Source organism: Tachypleus tridentatus, chromosome 4, assembly GCF_004210375.1.
Source record: "Tachypleus tridentatus isolate NWPU-2018 chromosome 4, ASM421037v1, whole genome shotgun sequence".
Taxonomy (NCBI): domain Eukaryota; kingdom Metazoa; phylum Arthropoda; class Merostomata; order Xiphosura; family Limulidae; genus Tachypleus; species Tachypleus tridentatus.
The window spans coordinates 95,075,160-95,090,641 of record NC_134828.1 but is presented as its reverse complement, the minus strand read 5'-3'; the positions used below and the strand labels follow the sequence as shown (position 1 = coordinate 95,090,641).

General features: G+C 34.6%; 1 pseudogene across 1 annotated transcript in view; it reads right to left on the bottom strand.

The window, feature by feature from the left end:
• Positions 1 to 14,687, bottom strand: part of LOC143249716 (casein kinase I-like) — a 48,079-nt pseudogene extending 33,392 nt beyond the window's left edge. Inside the window, exons 1-2 of the transcript XR_013027917.1 lie at positions 14,253 to 14,687; positions 202 to 242 (exon numbers count right to left, since the gene is read on the bottom strand). The product of XR_013027917.1 is annotated as a casein kinase I-like (transcript). The remainder of the gene's footprint in view (positions 1 to 201; positions 243 to 14,252) is intronic.
• Positions 14,688 to 15,482: the final 795 nt, after the last annotated feature.

Sequence of the window (15,482 nt, the reverse complement as noted above, 5' to 3'; positions counted from 1 at the left end):
CAGAATAATAAACAGATGACTTTACCAACAAATGTATATATTTCATACTTCTTACTGATAAAATGTAATCTCATAGTACTCTCTAAAGTTTGAAAACAAGAGCACTTGAGATACATCACAAGATATTTTAAAGGATAAGACATGTGAAGATTCTTAAAAACAGTAGGATACATGTTTAAATTTTTTAACAAGAACACTTACCAGTTTTATTGCAACATGTTCATTGTTGTACAAATTTTTTCCTGAAAATAGAAAATAACAAGAAAAACGAATAAAACCTATATAATAATTCTGAAATAGGTTTAAAACTGTAGATGAAAATACACAAGTATGAAAAGTACTTAATGAATGTTGTACAAATTAATGAGAGGTAAAATTATTTATCATTAAGTGGCAAATACATGCATTGCCATTAAGAGTAATGCATGAAGATATACAAACATATTCTGTGTTCTAAATTTAAATTCTGTATATGGTCACACACAATAGATTAAATGAAAATACTTCAAGATATCAAGCTCTAAAACAGTATGAAAACACTTGCACTAAACCTAAGTTCATTAAGTTGTTTAGTTGAAAAGAGATAAAATACTTTATTCAAATAATACAGACATAGGTACTAGAAAAATATATATGTAAAAACAGCTCGTTGGGATTGAGAAACTTGTGAACCTGACGATGACTGAAGAAGGTCAAAACGTTGTTTGCTCCTCTACGTAAAATATTTTCTCAACCCAAACAAGCCATTTTTACATATATATTTTTCTCTACAAGTGGGTTTTCTCAACATCACAGACAAAGGTACTGTTAGATTCACAATGACAAAATTTGCAAGTTTCCATGTTAAGCATATCAAATATTTTCATAGGAATGGAAAAAAATTCAAAAAACAAAAACATTACTGATTATGTAACAGTAAGTCATTAAAATAGCTACTCAGTAATGGTAAAATCAAAATCAGAACCTCAAACAATACAACAATATATCAATCTTTAAGATAATACAAACCTGACTGCACTGAAATGTCAAATTAAATGTAATATCACTGTAAATAGTTTCATTGAAAGAATTAAATAAAAATCAGTTTGTAACAATGAAAAAACTTACAATTAAATTATGAATTATAATGGTTATTGTGAACAAAAAGTATACAGAAAATACATTAAAAATGGACAAATGAAGGTATCTGTCCATTTGTAAAACAATATCATACATATTCCAATAGAAAGTGAACATTAAACAAGTACAAAGTTATAACTTTTATCACAAAATCAAATCAACATTGGTGGTACACATACTTAAATATTTAATTTTGACAGCTTGCTTGCTCACGTGATCATACATAATTACTTAAGTTCATGGCTTATGGCATACAAAGTTATGTGAGTTAAAAACATTTTTGACATTATTTTTTGCTTAAGGAATATAAAGTTTCAAAAGTCTGAATCCACCTGCTAGGTTTTACTTATAACTATAGTGCAACCTTATGTCTGCATCTAATCTTCAAATGCTCTGTATAATTGGTTATTTTACTTACTCAAAACTTAAATGTTTAATTCAATTATTGTCTAATAACATTAAAAATTGATTATAAAAAACTAACACCTTGCAAAGTAGTACATTCAGACAGTCAAATGAGATCCTCCCTATCATAAATTTCATCTCCCATTGACATCTGTTTCTTAAATCTAATTCCTTGTTATTCTGTCACTTATCTTTCTTTCACCTTTCTATTTCAGTTTCAAGAACATTACTTACCTTCACTGGATAAATACTGTGCCAACAGGACAAGTCCTTGGTGTGGAAAACATGTAACCCTGCTTGGATAACCAATCATAAAAGGTGTCAAAATCAACATTGTAGCTTGCAGTTACTGTCAATTTGATAGTAGGAATGCTGAATACAAAGGTTCTTCAGGGCATAATTTTGCCTAAGTCCAACTATGAGTGTAAGTTTCTTTCTGTAATTCTTTCCATCAACCAAAGGCTACAATAGTAAATGGCCTACTCCCAAACATGGATATCTTCACAGCAAGTTTCTTGTTTTATGACATACAATTCACCAAATAGACCAGTTCTGTTCACACACAGTATAATCCATTAGAGAGATCAGGAGATGTTAGCCACAGTAATTAATACAGAAGACATTTTACTACGTTAATGGAAAGAATTCCTTAGATCTTTGTTTCTTTCTTTGTAATCAGGAAATTTTGTAACAACACTCTGCAGACCACTAGCATCTAAGATTTAACCATCATTCTTCCATTCATTCCAAACTAAGTTACAAACTCAACAGGATACACATGAATTTCAAACTCCAAGTGCACATCTAATTAAACAAAACCTAAAAAAACATGCTTACTAAAACAAAAACCCAACAGGTGAAGACAAACAGGTAAACATTATCTACAATACTGATAAGTAATTTCTTTGGGAATTTTACACGACAGGCCAAAGTTTGTCTTTGTTACATGCATGGTTAAATCATGTAATCAGCCTTATTCTAATGATCAAAAGTTGTTTATTAATGAGAAAAACTTCTCTACTAAGAGTGGTATGCCTGTCAAGCATAAAATAAATACTACAATGTTGATAGTTCTTACGAGGATATGTTTATTTCCTTAAGACTTAAACTCATGAACAACTTCTTTTCAGCAATGGTTTCATACTCCTTCCATTCCTGTTAGTGTTTTGTCCTATATTCTTTTGCAATAGCTACACACATCTCATGAAAAGGTAATTAAAAAGTGAGTACAGACTCAAAACCTCCTAGTTTGAATGTTTACTAGTTTAAAGCAAAACTTATAAGCTTCACTGAAACTATCTTCTCACAGTTCTAATTATGCAGTGCATGATTCACATAATTGAGCCATTACCTTTCAACTTGAAGACTGTCAATTTATACACTTTCTCTAAATTATTATTTCAGAAACTTTTCATACCTCATGCCATAAATATTTCTACACTCTTGACTTACATCTTTCATTTGCAAACTTTTACAATTTATCACAGATATAAATGTTCATAATAAGTGTTGTCTGTTTGAATATGTTCAGTTATCCATGCACAAACACTAAATACATCTCACCATATGGGCTGTTCAAAACTACCTCAGCAAGTGTTGAATATTATGCCTAGGAAAAAGTTATAACTTGGGTCCTTCAAATTCAATTAAAATTATGTGAAATGAGGGTAGGAGGAATTCTATATTGTAAAGCATTCTGGTACTCAATCAAGATACCAAAATACCCAACATTTTAAGGGTATAAACTCTAAACCTTCTAAAACCCTGGTGGATCAGAATAAAGGGTGTATGTATTTGAGCCAAAACTTGTTTTAACTGACACTCTGGCTGACATAGCAATGGAATGTAACTGTCAGCTGTACAGAAAAAGCCTTGCATCCTAACTTAACATCAGCAAATCTGCAGAAATTCATTAGCTAGGTGTACAAGCACTAAATATGTAAAAAAGAAATTGATTTTTACAATCAGACACTCGCCTTCAATGAGAAAAGCATTTACTGCATTTTGCACACAGTTACGAAGAACGTGAATTTCACATTTACTAACACTTTTTCAAATTTTTGCTTAAACTTAGAAAATACAAACACTTTGCCCTTTTTCACAATTTCATAATTACTATTCCTCAATAGGTTTCTCATTTTTCAAATACCTTGCCAGAAGTTCCCTCATACTCTGATATCCTCTAGGAGCTTAAAGTGTCTCAAAGTGACAAGTACAAACTTATCCTCTAATCTTTTCCAATATAAACTATCACAAAACAAGCATTTATAAAGTCCTCATTTAATTCCAAAATTGCCACAAATGTTATTATATTGAAAATACTTGATTCAGTACCTTGTACAAGTCACAGAAAACAGAAACAAAAAATTTAGTCAATAATTTTGAAATGAAGTCTGATTACAGACTTATATAAAGGCTGCTTGCTTTCTAGGAATTTCTAGATTCTTGTCTAATAGTTCACTACTATAAAAAATAATTTAGCTTCTAGTATTTGCTCTCATACTGACTATGTATTTTTCAGTTTTAAAGTTATTCTTAATGTAAGAAATGCTACAATAAGCATAAAAAATTCTGACAAACAGTGAGAACATTCATTTTATCAGCATCTTTATAATGTCTTTTTAAACATGGGTATTCTTTATGTTGTTGATTATTAAATATACACTAGATCTGGGTGATTACTGGTATTTGCTAAGTGATTGATAAATGGCCTTATTAATGTATTACATTTACTTAATACAGTGTTTCTTAAACCATGGTATCAAGCTGTCGCAAGTAAAATGTCAGATTTTTAAAGGAAAATGTGAAACAAGTATATCTTTTTGCTCTTTAATTTATTTAATCAAAATAAGCTCATTTGGACACAATACACTTCTTCCAATGAAATGTAAGTTTATAAATGCCATCTTTAAAGAACTGGATGTCCTTTGATGCAATGAAGTCTTCAAAGGCATGTTAAATTAACCTTTGGTTTGCAAATGATTTTTTTTCCTTTTAAAAAAAAGTCCAAATGTTTAAAAAAGTGATAATCTGTAGGGGAAAAATGTGGTGAATATGGTGGATGAGATAAAGTTTCATACTGAAGATTGTTTAGTTTTTGGACAGTAACATTTGAAACATGACAGCACTGTCACAAAGCAGTTAGAGTCCACTGCAACAGACTATTGCTGGATGTTTCTGTGACAGATTTTGATGCATAATTTGAAGTTCACAACAATATGTCTTTGCTGTGATTGTGTCTTCTGGGTTTAAGTATGAATAATGAATTACATCTATTGATAATCACCAAAAAATAACCATCAGCTTATTGGGGTGAAGAGCTCACTTAGTTTTGGCATATGTTTTGGTGCTTCAACATAGTGCATGTCATCACAGATAGTCGTAAAGAACCCATTTTACATCACAAGTGACAATTCTATGGAGAAATGAATTGTTTTTGTTGCAAGTAAGAAGCGAGGAACAAATTTCAACTCGTCTTGTTTGATGGTTTTCAGTCAATTCGTGAGAAACCTCTTTGTCAAGATTTTTCACCTTGTCAATTGCATCAAAATATCAGAACAGTGTTGAATAATGAACATTAAATTTGTTGGTAAGTTCTCTCATGGTTTTGCAGGTATCTGATTCAACTAAAGCCTTTAGTTCTTCTTCTTTAATGGCTGTTTGACAGCAGTCCTGAGGCTCATTTTCAAGGCTTGTAAGATCAAAGCAAAATCTCCTAAACCAATGCTTTGATTGATTGATTGATTTAGTGTTTTATGGCACAAAGCAGCGAGGCTATCTGTGCCAGACATTCGGTAAAAATGTAAAAAAAATAAAAAAATAAATAAATGTAGTAATAGACATAAATGGAAATGAAGGTAAAACAAAAACGTATAAAACCAATGTTGACACCTAGTCTACAATGTTAAGATAGAAGGCAGAGTATAAGAAGTTGTAAGGTATTTACTCTAGCAAAAAGGTAATGATCATAACCAGGAAGACTAACAGGTTCAAGAACCACCTCAGTCACCTGAAGTTGGTCTTTCCAGTCCTGGTTCTGGGTTATGTATCATAGCAACCAGTATCAAAATGTAAAAGAATAGAAGTTTTAAAAGATACATAGCAAAATTGTAACAATGAGTAGCCAAATGTCCAGTAAAAAGATAAAGTCAAGTAAATGGAGTAAAATTTGTAAAAGTAAATGAAGGTAAATACAAAACAGCAATTAAAACAGAAAATTGTGTAAAAACCAATGGTGACATCCAGTCAACAAAGTTGTAAAGGACTACCTGTAGCAGAATGGTAATGATCATAACCCACCAGGAAGACTAACAGGTAAGTATAAAAACCACTGTCAGTCACCTGAAGTTGGTCTTTCCAGTCCTGGTTCCAGGTTATGAGTCAATATGGCCAGTACTAAAAAGTAAAGTAGTAAAAGTGTGAAATGATATGCAGCAAAAGTATAATAACAACTCCCCAGGATGACTAACGAGTAGTTCAAACGGATATTTCAAACAGTAGCATTAGTCACCTGAAGTTGGCCTTTCCAGTCCTGGTGTCGAGTTATTTAATGTTCTGGCCATTGTCCAATGTCAAATTGAATGAGAGAGATTAAAACTGTAAAAAAGGAACCACAATTAAAAAGGTGTAATGAATAAATATGCAACACTTAAATGAGCTTAAAAAGATTAATGGCCATTAAAAAATTAAAAACATTATCAAGGTGGACAGAGTTACCATCACCAATAACTCTGTCCAATGTTACAGACTGACCATGGGAAAAAATATGTTTAAAATATTGCCGTCGTTGAGAATTATAACGATGGCAAGAAAGTAAAACGTGGCTGATAGTGATTTGAGTGTTACACAAACTACACATTGGTGCATCAGTTCCAGATAAAAGAAAATGATGAGTTAAAAAACTGTGACCAATGTGTAGTCTAGTGAGAACAACTTCCTCCTTCTGAACTTTACGGAAGCTAGATGGCCAAGGTCCAATTTTGGGTTTGATTTGAAAAAGTTTGTTGTCTCGCTGCTCACTCCAAGTGGACTGCCAGCTGGCACGGAGCAGAGCCTTGAAGACAACACCATAGTCCATGTAACGGAATAGGCATAGGAGTGATGGTGCTGAAGCAGACATATTTAGCTGCCATGTCTGCAAGCTTATTCCCCAAATACCAACATGGCCTGGTATCCAGAAAAACTGGATTGAAGTAGCTGCTAATGAGAAATGGGCCAGTCGGTTTCGAATATCAGCGAGAATAGGATGTGAGCTAACGTGTGGCGATTCCAAGGCAAGTATAGAACTAAGCAAATCAGTATAAATAGTGTAGTTGGAGTACTGCTCAGCTGCAATATGATCCAGGGCAAGAGATATGGCATACAGTTCAGCAGTGAACATAGAAGCTGTAGAAGGGATTCTGCGCGCAACTACTGACCCGTAGCAAACCATAGCAGAGCCCACTGAATTACCTGATTTGGAACCATCTGTATAAATGGGAACTGAATGATTGTTTGAAAGATATTCATTGAATAAAAGACGGTACTTCCAATCTGGAGTATCTGCCTTTTTAGGTGACTGAAAGAAAGGTCACATTTGGGGCTGTAATAAGCCATGGTGGGATGGGCCAACCTGTGGAATCTGCAATGTTATCCAAGGACAGACCCAATTCATCCAATTGCACCCGGATGCAAAGACCAAACGGAGCAATGACAGATCGCCTGTTCTGAAAAGTACTGCCCACTGAGGAAGGAAAACACATTTCCAGGTGGGATGCTTTGGTAAGAAATGAAGTTTCAAGTATATTGTAAAGATAGTTGCAAACGGCGAAGGTGTAGAGAAGGTTCATGAGATTCAATGTATATACTTTGAACTGAGAGGTATGGAAAGCCCCAGTGCAGAGTCAAAGTCCTTGGTGATGAATGGGGTCCAGCATCTTTAAGGCGAGGGTCTGGCAGAGCCATAGACCATTGATCCATAATCGAAGTTTCGATCTAATAAGAGCACGATATACCTTTAACATTGAACAGCGATCTGCCCCCCAACTGGTAGAAGACAGAACACGGAGGATGTTCAGTGTTCTTGTGCATTTGACCCAAAGCTGCTTTAAGTGTGGTATAAAGGTCAGTTTACGATCAAAGATAAGCCCCAAAAACTTGGTCTCCGGGACCACTGGCAGCAAAACTTCACCGATATGAAGTTCTGGATCAGGGTGAATACCCCGTCGATGACAAAAGCGCATGCATACAGTTTTGGAGAGAGATAAATTAAAGCCGTTCGCCAGAGTCCACTTCCGTACACAATTGAGGGCAGTTTGTAGTTGCCGCTCAATATATCTCATGTTTGACGACTGACATGTGAAAGTCGTCGACATACAGCCCATTCGCAACAGTGAGAGGGAGTTGTTCGGTGATGGCATTTATCTTTATACTGAAGAGTGTAACGCTCAATACACAGCCTTGAGGGACTCCAAGTTCCTGTACAAAAGAACGGGAAAGTGTCGAACCCACACAAACTTGCAATCTCCTGTCCATTAAAAAATTTTTAATAAACATGGGTAGATCACCACGTAACCCATATGTATGGAGATCTCGAAAAACGCCATACCTCCATGTTGTGTCGTAAGCCTTCTCTATGTCAAAGAATATTGATACAAGATGTTGGCAGTTGAGAAAGGCTTCTCTGATAGATGCTTCAAGACGAATTAGGTGGTCTGTGGTGGAGTGCTGTCGACGGAACCCACACTGGGTGGGCGAGAGGAAGTTGTTTGATTCAAGGAACCAAACAAGACGAGCATTAACCATCCTTTCTAATGTCTTACAGAGATAGCTCGTCAAAGCAATTGGACGGTAGTCTGAAGAAATCTTGGGATCTTTCCCTGGCTTAGAGAAAGGTAAAATAATAGCCTGGCACCAGGCATCAGGAAAAACATTCTCCTGCCAGATCCGGTTGAAAACAATCAGAAGGACATCAAGAGAAGCAGGAGATAGATGGTTCAGCATGTCATAATGAATATCATCAGGTCCAACAGACATACTGGCAGACCGATGAAGGGCCATTTTTAGTTCCACCAGGGTAAAGGGACAATTATAGTCAAAGAAACAGTCAGTTCGAAAGGAAAGAGGTGATCGCTCTGCCCTAGTCTTGATGGCCAGGAAGGTGGAGGAACAAGCAGAAGTGCTAGATACCCAGCAAAAGCTTTCACCTAGAGTGTTAGCGATGTTCCGAAGATCAGTCACCTCCTGACCATCAGAGAGTAAGATCGATAGGGGGACAGAATTGTAGTGCCCATTAACCTTTCGAATCCTGTCCCATATGATCTTGGAACTGGTGGTAGAAGATATGCTAGCTGTGAACTTAATCCAAGATTCCTTCTGGCTTTGACGTCTTACCCACCTAGCATGTGCACGGGCCCATTGAAAAGCAACCCGGTTTGAAAGTGTGGGATATCTACTAAAAGTATCCCAGGCCCGCTTAGCCTTCCGTGCTAAGTGGCAAGCAGGATTCCACCACGGACGAGGATATCGTGGAAAACGTGTCGAGGTTTTAGGAATACACGGAGCAGCTGCATGTGTAATACAGTCAGTTACCGCTGCTACACAGTCGCCTATTGATGGCTGATTTACGATGGCAGGATCAAGTTCTGCGAGAGCAGTGAAAGTGGACCAGTCTGCCTGATCCAGCTTCCACCGGGGCACGAGGGTAGGGTGGCATCGACCACGGCCAATCTCTCTCAAAAGGATCGGAAAATGATCACTGCCTAGTGGACTACTGTCAACCCTCCATGAAAAATGGGAGAATAATGAAGGGGAGCAAACTGAGAGATCAATAGCAGTAAACAACTGACTAGGTGCATGAAAGTAAGTGGAAGAACCAGTATTGAAAAGAGAAAGAGATCAGAGAGCTCTACAGATCGGCCCCTCCCATCAATAATAGCACTTCCCCAGAAGGGATGATGTCCATTAAAATCCCCTAGGATTAGAAATGGAGATGGCAACTGTTCAACAAGGGCATCAAGATCTGATTGATCATATGTCTCTCCAGGGGACAGGTACAGAGAACAAACAGTGATGGTATAACCCAAGGAAACATGGATGGCTACAGCCTCCAAGGGTGTGTTGAGTGACAAAGACAGGGTGGGCACGTGTTGATCAACCAACAGTGCCACCCCTCCATGTACTCGACCATCACACAACCTGTCATTTCTGTGCAGAGAAAACTGCCGAATGGAGACAGTATCAGCAGTTTTGAGAAATGTTTCTTGTAAAGAAAGACAAACAGAATGGTAGGAAGCAATCAGCGTTTTGATATCATCCAGATTAGAACGTAAACCTCGACAGTTCCATTGTATCAAGGTGGCCATTTTTAAGAACGGGTAGGTGAAGTGGCTGGAGAACCCTTTAGTTTACGACCACATCTTTTTTCTTTACTGTCTTTAGTCGGAGGAGGTCTGTCAACCTCCATGGATCCTGCTCTGGGTCGAGTGGGCAGGTTTTTTGTTATTGGAAGGGGAATCCAGTGACTGAGGACGTGAACGAATAATTGTTTTGTCTCTTGTGGTGGGAGAAAAAGATGTATCAGAAGAAATGCCTGTATTTGAAACTGAAGGACGTGGATCTTGAGGTTTGTTGGAAGGTATGGGAGGAACAGAGATGGGTGTGAAAGTCGATTCATCAACCTTTTTAACCACGGAGGTCAAAAGGCTTTTCATTTGTTTTGAAAACGATTCTCTTAGAGGAACAGAGAGATCTGTCTGCACTTCCACTGTAGTTGTGGAATGAAGTGCAGCAGCATATGTCCGAGATGGAGTTGTGGACAGCAATTTCTGAGCCTCAGGATAACTAATGTTATGTGTCGTTTTCAAATGCTGCACCTCTTTTTCCTCCAACCATTTTGGGCAAGAATGAAAGTAAGAGGGGTGAGAACCATTGCAGTTTACGCAATGTGGGTTCATGTCACAGTCATAGGCATCGTGGTCCTTGCCTCCACAACGAGCACATGTCGGGGAACCACGACAAGATGTCTTTAAGTGGCCGAATCTCTGACATTGGAAACATCGAAGAGGGTTTGGTATGTATGGCCGAACCCTCCTAAACCAATGCTATGTGCTCATTAGTTGTGGCATTACCAAATGCATGATTGATATAATGAGCTGCTACTGCCTCACTGTGATCAAGTTAGAACTAATAACAATTTTATCCATGGTGATAAAAAATCAATATAAATTCAATTTAGTTTCTAAAGTAAAGAAAGCTTGAAATGAACCAGTCAATATATCATATTATTCTGACAAATTTACAGTAATACTTCTCTTTCAGAAACTATAAATCGAGTTTGAAATTTGCACACAAAAATCCGACATTTCATATATAGCAGCCTGATACACACACTTAAAAGGAAAATGTTGTCAACTACTCAGCAATTAGTGATAGTGGTAGATATCTTTGGTAACTTTGCCATAACAAAGAATTAGCAAGTTGGTTGCAATATTTTGAAATGGTAATTAGAATAACTGGAAACCCTAATTTCAATAAGTTCATTAATTATGTGATAATTTTAATTAATTGATTGTTGAAATAATCAAAAACAGTACTAATTGAAAACAACAATTTTGAATACTTGATCATGTTTGTGAGAATTTAACCTTTTTGTTCCACGGACGGGTCAAAGGTTGTGTTATAGATTTAAACATTTTATTGAACTAATACTTTATGAATGTCTAGCAGTAAGTGTGGTATCAAAATGTAAATTGTAATTAAGAATTTAGTATTACACATTAGTTAATTTCTTAGTTTAAAAGTAAATATTTAAAGAAATCCTTTTGTGTGTCATAAAGCATGTTTCAAATTCGTTGTTGTTGATGTCCAAATAAAAAAATTAACGGTTTCTTGTAAATCAAAACTCAAGTTATTGATGTTAGCAAGTTAAAATATATTATAATAACCTCCTAAAATATCTATTTGTAGAAGTATTATTATACATAAAAAATTAAATATAGTAACCCCACCCACTTTTCATTTTTGGAAATACTTCCTTATATACACTGTATTCACTCCATTACTTTATAGCCAATAAAAAGCTTAGAATTTCCTCCATATGGCTTTCTAGCTCTTGAAAGTGGAAAGTTCCTAAAGCTTGTTCTCTTTTGTCTCAAATTTCAGAAGAAAGGGATAAGTGAAAATATTATTTGAAATATTCTTTTGTACAATTACACAACATAACAAAATATTTTCTTTTTGCTTGCTCCTGGGCAGAAAGTGTTATTTCCCAATTGCTTATGCCTCAAGTAAATGGAAAAGGCCCATTTTTCTCTTCAAAACCTTTGCTTTTCTGACCTGGGAGCATATAATGAAATCATGATGGGAGACTATATTTGAGGGCTGATACGTGAAAGTGATTTATATTACAGTTGCAAATCTCAAAAAACTACTCACTTCTACACATTTTTGTTCATTTTTGTATAACTTTAGTATAAATACATGTAAATCTTGATTCATATGTTGTTTTATTCAGACCTCATGCAAATGAAAATGTGCAAAATTGCTCGTTTTTACATAGAAAATAGGTTATTTTCTAAATTTCATTATCCTGGTCACAAAAGCAAAGTTTGAAGGGAATAATGGCCATTTTCTGTACTTTTACAACATAAGCAATTAAAAAGTAATGCATACTATCCAGGAACAAAACTTGTGTTACATAGTGTTATGATGTATTTATGTGGTATTTATATTGTAATTTGTTTTTTCAATTTGCAAATACAAAGTGTAAAACAATAATTTTGTTTTACATCCTTCACACAAAATTTGTCAAGACTTAAATTACAGTAAGAGGCAAACAAGTACACAGTTTATAACTAGAAAAGATAACTGTTTTCTATACTTCCTTATTTACTGTTCTGTGTTTTAAGAAAAATAACCAAAATTTAAGTGCTTGTTTGTATATAGCAATAACATACATATACAAGTAATGTATTATAACCAATATGTGACAACATTTTCTAAAATACTGGTCCACTAGGACAAAGCCAAGACAAGTCACTTTGTAAAAACCAGCTCTATACTATTGGATATGATAACATGAGTGCACACATTCTGCATCATTGCAATTTCTATAACATTAGTCACACTTGGGTCATTCCATGTCAGATCATCCAGATTTTGGAAAATTTTCCAGGTGACCCCTTCAGAATGCCTTGAAAATATTCACATGTGCTCATCTATCCATATAATGAAAAACTGCCAAAGATTAGATCAATATCTCTAATAGTTTCTGATTTACAGCCCTGTAAAATTTAATTAATTTTTTTTTATATTTGGCAAATTCATTTTTAGGCAACTTTGGCTGCTTAAAGCTGCAAGAGTAATGGTGGTAGAAGGCTGAAATTTGCGACACTGACTGAATTAATCTCACAGAATTCAAAAACGGTCTCAAACCAAGTTTATCTCTCTTAGGATTTTCATAGTGAGGCTGTAAACTCACCTGAAAACCCAAAATCTTAAAAAACATTGGTTTATGTAATAAGCCATAGCTCTAAGACTTAATATGATACAAAGCTGATTTTTTTTTCTAATTCCTATAACATATCAGTTGATAAATCAGCAATTGTTGTAATTACAAGTCTGTTAGATCTTCTGTAAAAAAATTTAGTTGCATGCAACTTTTTATGACTTAGCTAAAAATAGCCCTACTTCAGGCCACAGTTTGACCATGTCACCAGTTATTCAGCCTTTTCAGATTTTTACCATATATTCTTACATCTCTGAATATAATATACAAAAAAAATCAGGATGGTGTTCAACCTAATTTTAAGTTATAATTTTTTAAAGTATCCTCGTAAAAAAATCATAAAAAAGTGGCATGCAACAACATTTTTTTACAGGAGATCTAATAGACGTTTAATTCAAATGACAAATAATCATTTGTAATGATTATGTTGATTAAACCACCAAGTTCTAATAAAAACATTATTTTTGGCCATTCTATTCAACTAAATCTTCATTTAAATAAACAATTTCAAAGAAAATACACATCAAATTTGATAAATTTGTCAGCTGTATCATGTAAGAGTTCTACTTTATGACAGAAATGTATCAAATACTTTAATATAATGATGAGTCACAGTGCATTTCATACTTCCCTAACTTAATGTGTTTCTTACACAAAACTAGAAAAGGACTAATTTCATCACTCACATCAATATAACTACACTTTAAAACAACCCTGATCTTGGTAATTATGCACTGATCATTTACTTTATATATTATGACCAAACAACATGTGCCAAATGTGTATATCTAAATTTGCTACTGTGTTCATATAAAAATGGTAAACTGGGAGACACCTCTTGTAACAAGGCTATTCTAGAGCAAAATGGGATGTACTGTAACCCTGATCATACAGCTAAAATATCAAACTTATTTCCAATGGCTGAGCTATGGTGTAAGAATGCAAGTTACATTGCTGTCTACTGTTTAGCTCCAAGTGATCCTTTAAAGTGATTACATGCAACAATGAGTTAGAATATTGGTCAAAAGAGTAGTCATATTTAAAAAATACAAAATTGGTCCAATAATGAGATGTTAACTGAAGACCAGCTTGTCAACCCTAGTAGCAGATGCTTTCCACGTGTCTTCCACAACTACATAGAATTACAAGTATTTTTATATGAATTTATATAATTAATTATCTTAGTTAGTGCAAAAGTTTATCATAATTATCACAATTAAATGCACCTCTAAAAGTAACTCACCTAATCTTAATTCTCCAAAATTACCACATCCTATTTTTCTACCAACTTTGAAGTTGGGTCCAACCATCAACACTCCTGAACTTCCAGAACTAGACAGTCTTGGCTGATTATGTGTTCCTCTTGGCACAATACTTGTTTTAGCAATCTGTCTCGTTTCTTGTCGCTTCTGCATAATGTTTCACTTGTTCCTTTCAAGCGCTTACATTATACCTTAAGAGAAATGTGAAAGTTATGCTTTGTATTTTAATCATGTTACAGTACATAAAGCATTTAAAAAAATATATAAAACAGAAAATCATTAGCAGATAGTCATGTTTGAAAATAACATCTTGATATGAATCAAGGTTTAAAAATATTAAAATGTATTCTGTTTAATTTGTAAAATATCACTTACATAAGCATCTTGAAAGGTTCTTAACAAATACATAGTGTTTTTCAAAGTTTTGTCTTCCCTCACCAAGTTTGTTTGTGAAATATCTAAAGGTAAAAACCTACATGAATATATATTAAATTAAAGGTTTACAACACACCTAATTTCGAGAAGTTTGAAAAAAAAGTTACAAAGATTGAATATGTATTTTAGAATCATGACTGCATTTCAAGAAGGGCAATCAGGACATCTGTCCACAATCCTGGACTGCTACAAAACCCACAGCCCAGGTTAAAATACATACATATCTTTTCTAAATCCCTATTTCAGACTCTTAAATTCAAACCACTTGCCCCATGACTGCACTAACTACATTCTGGTGTCTCTTTCTAGTCATGTGCATACTGGAAGGTGACAAAAGAGAGAAAGTATGCACATGAGAGAGAAATTAACAGAAAAACAAAAAAGAAAGATGGCTACTGGAAAAAATTCTGAGACCACCACATTTTTGGCTTTATATCCCATAAAGATAAAATAATGACAACAAAATTTAAATAACCACTTCACAAGTTTTTTTTTAAATGCTACTTTTCCTAATGGAAGACTTGAAGAATTGAAACATTCAGAAATAAAAAGTCAGATTCAATTTACCCACACCACGAATTACCAATCAAAGTAACAGCAATCTTCCTTTACTTTTAATTCATATTAAGTATCTGGCTAAATGGAATGTGGACAAACCACTTTGTATATACAGGACTTAATGAGGGCAAATTGACTATCAGAGTAGAAGTGGTACATATAGGAAAAAAAAAAGATCATAGCTGTTATCTGACTAAAACAATTTCTACACAAGGAAA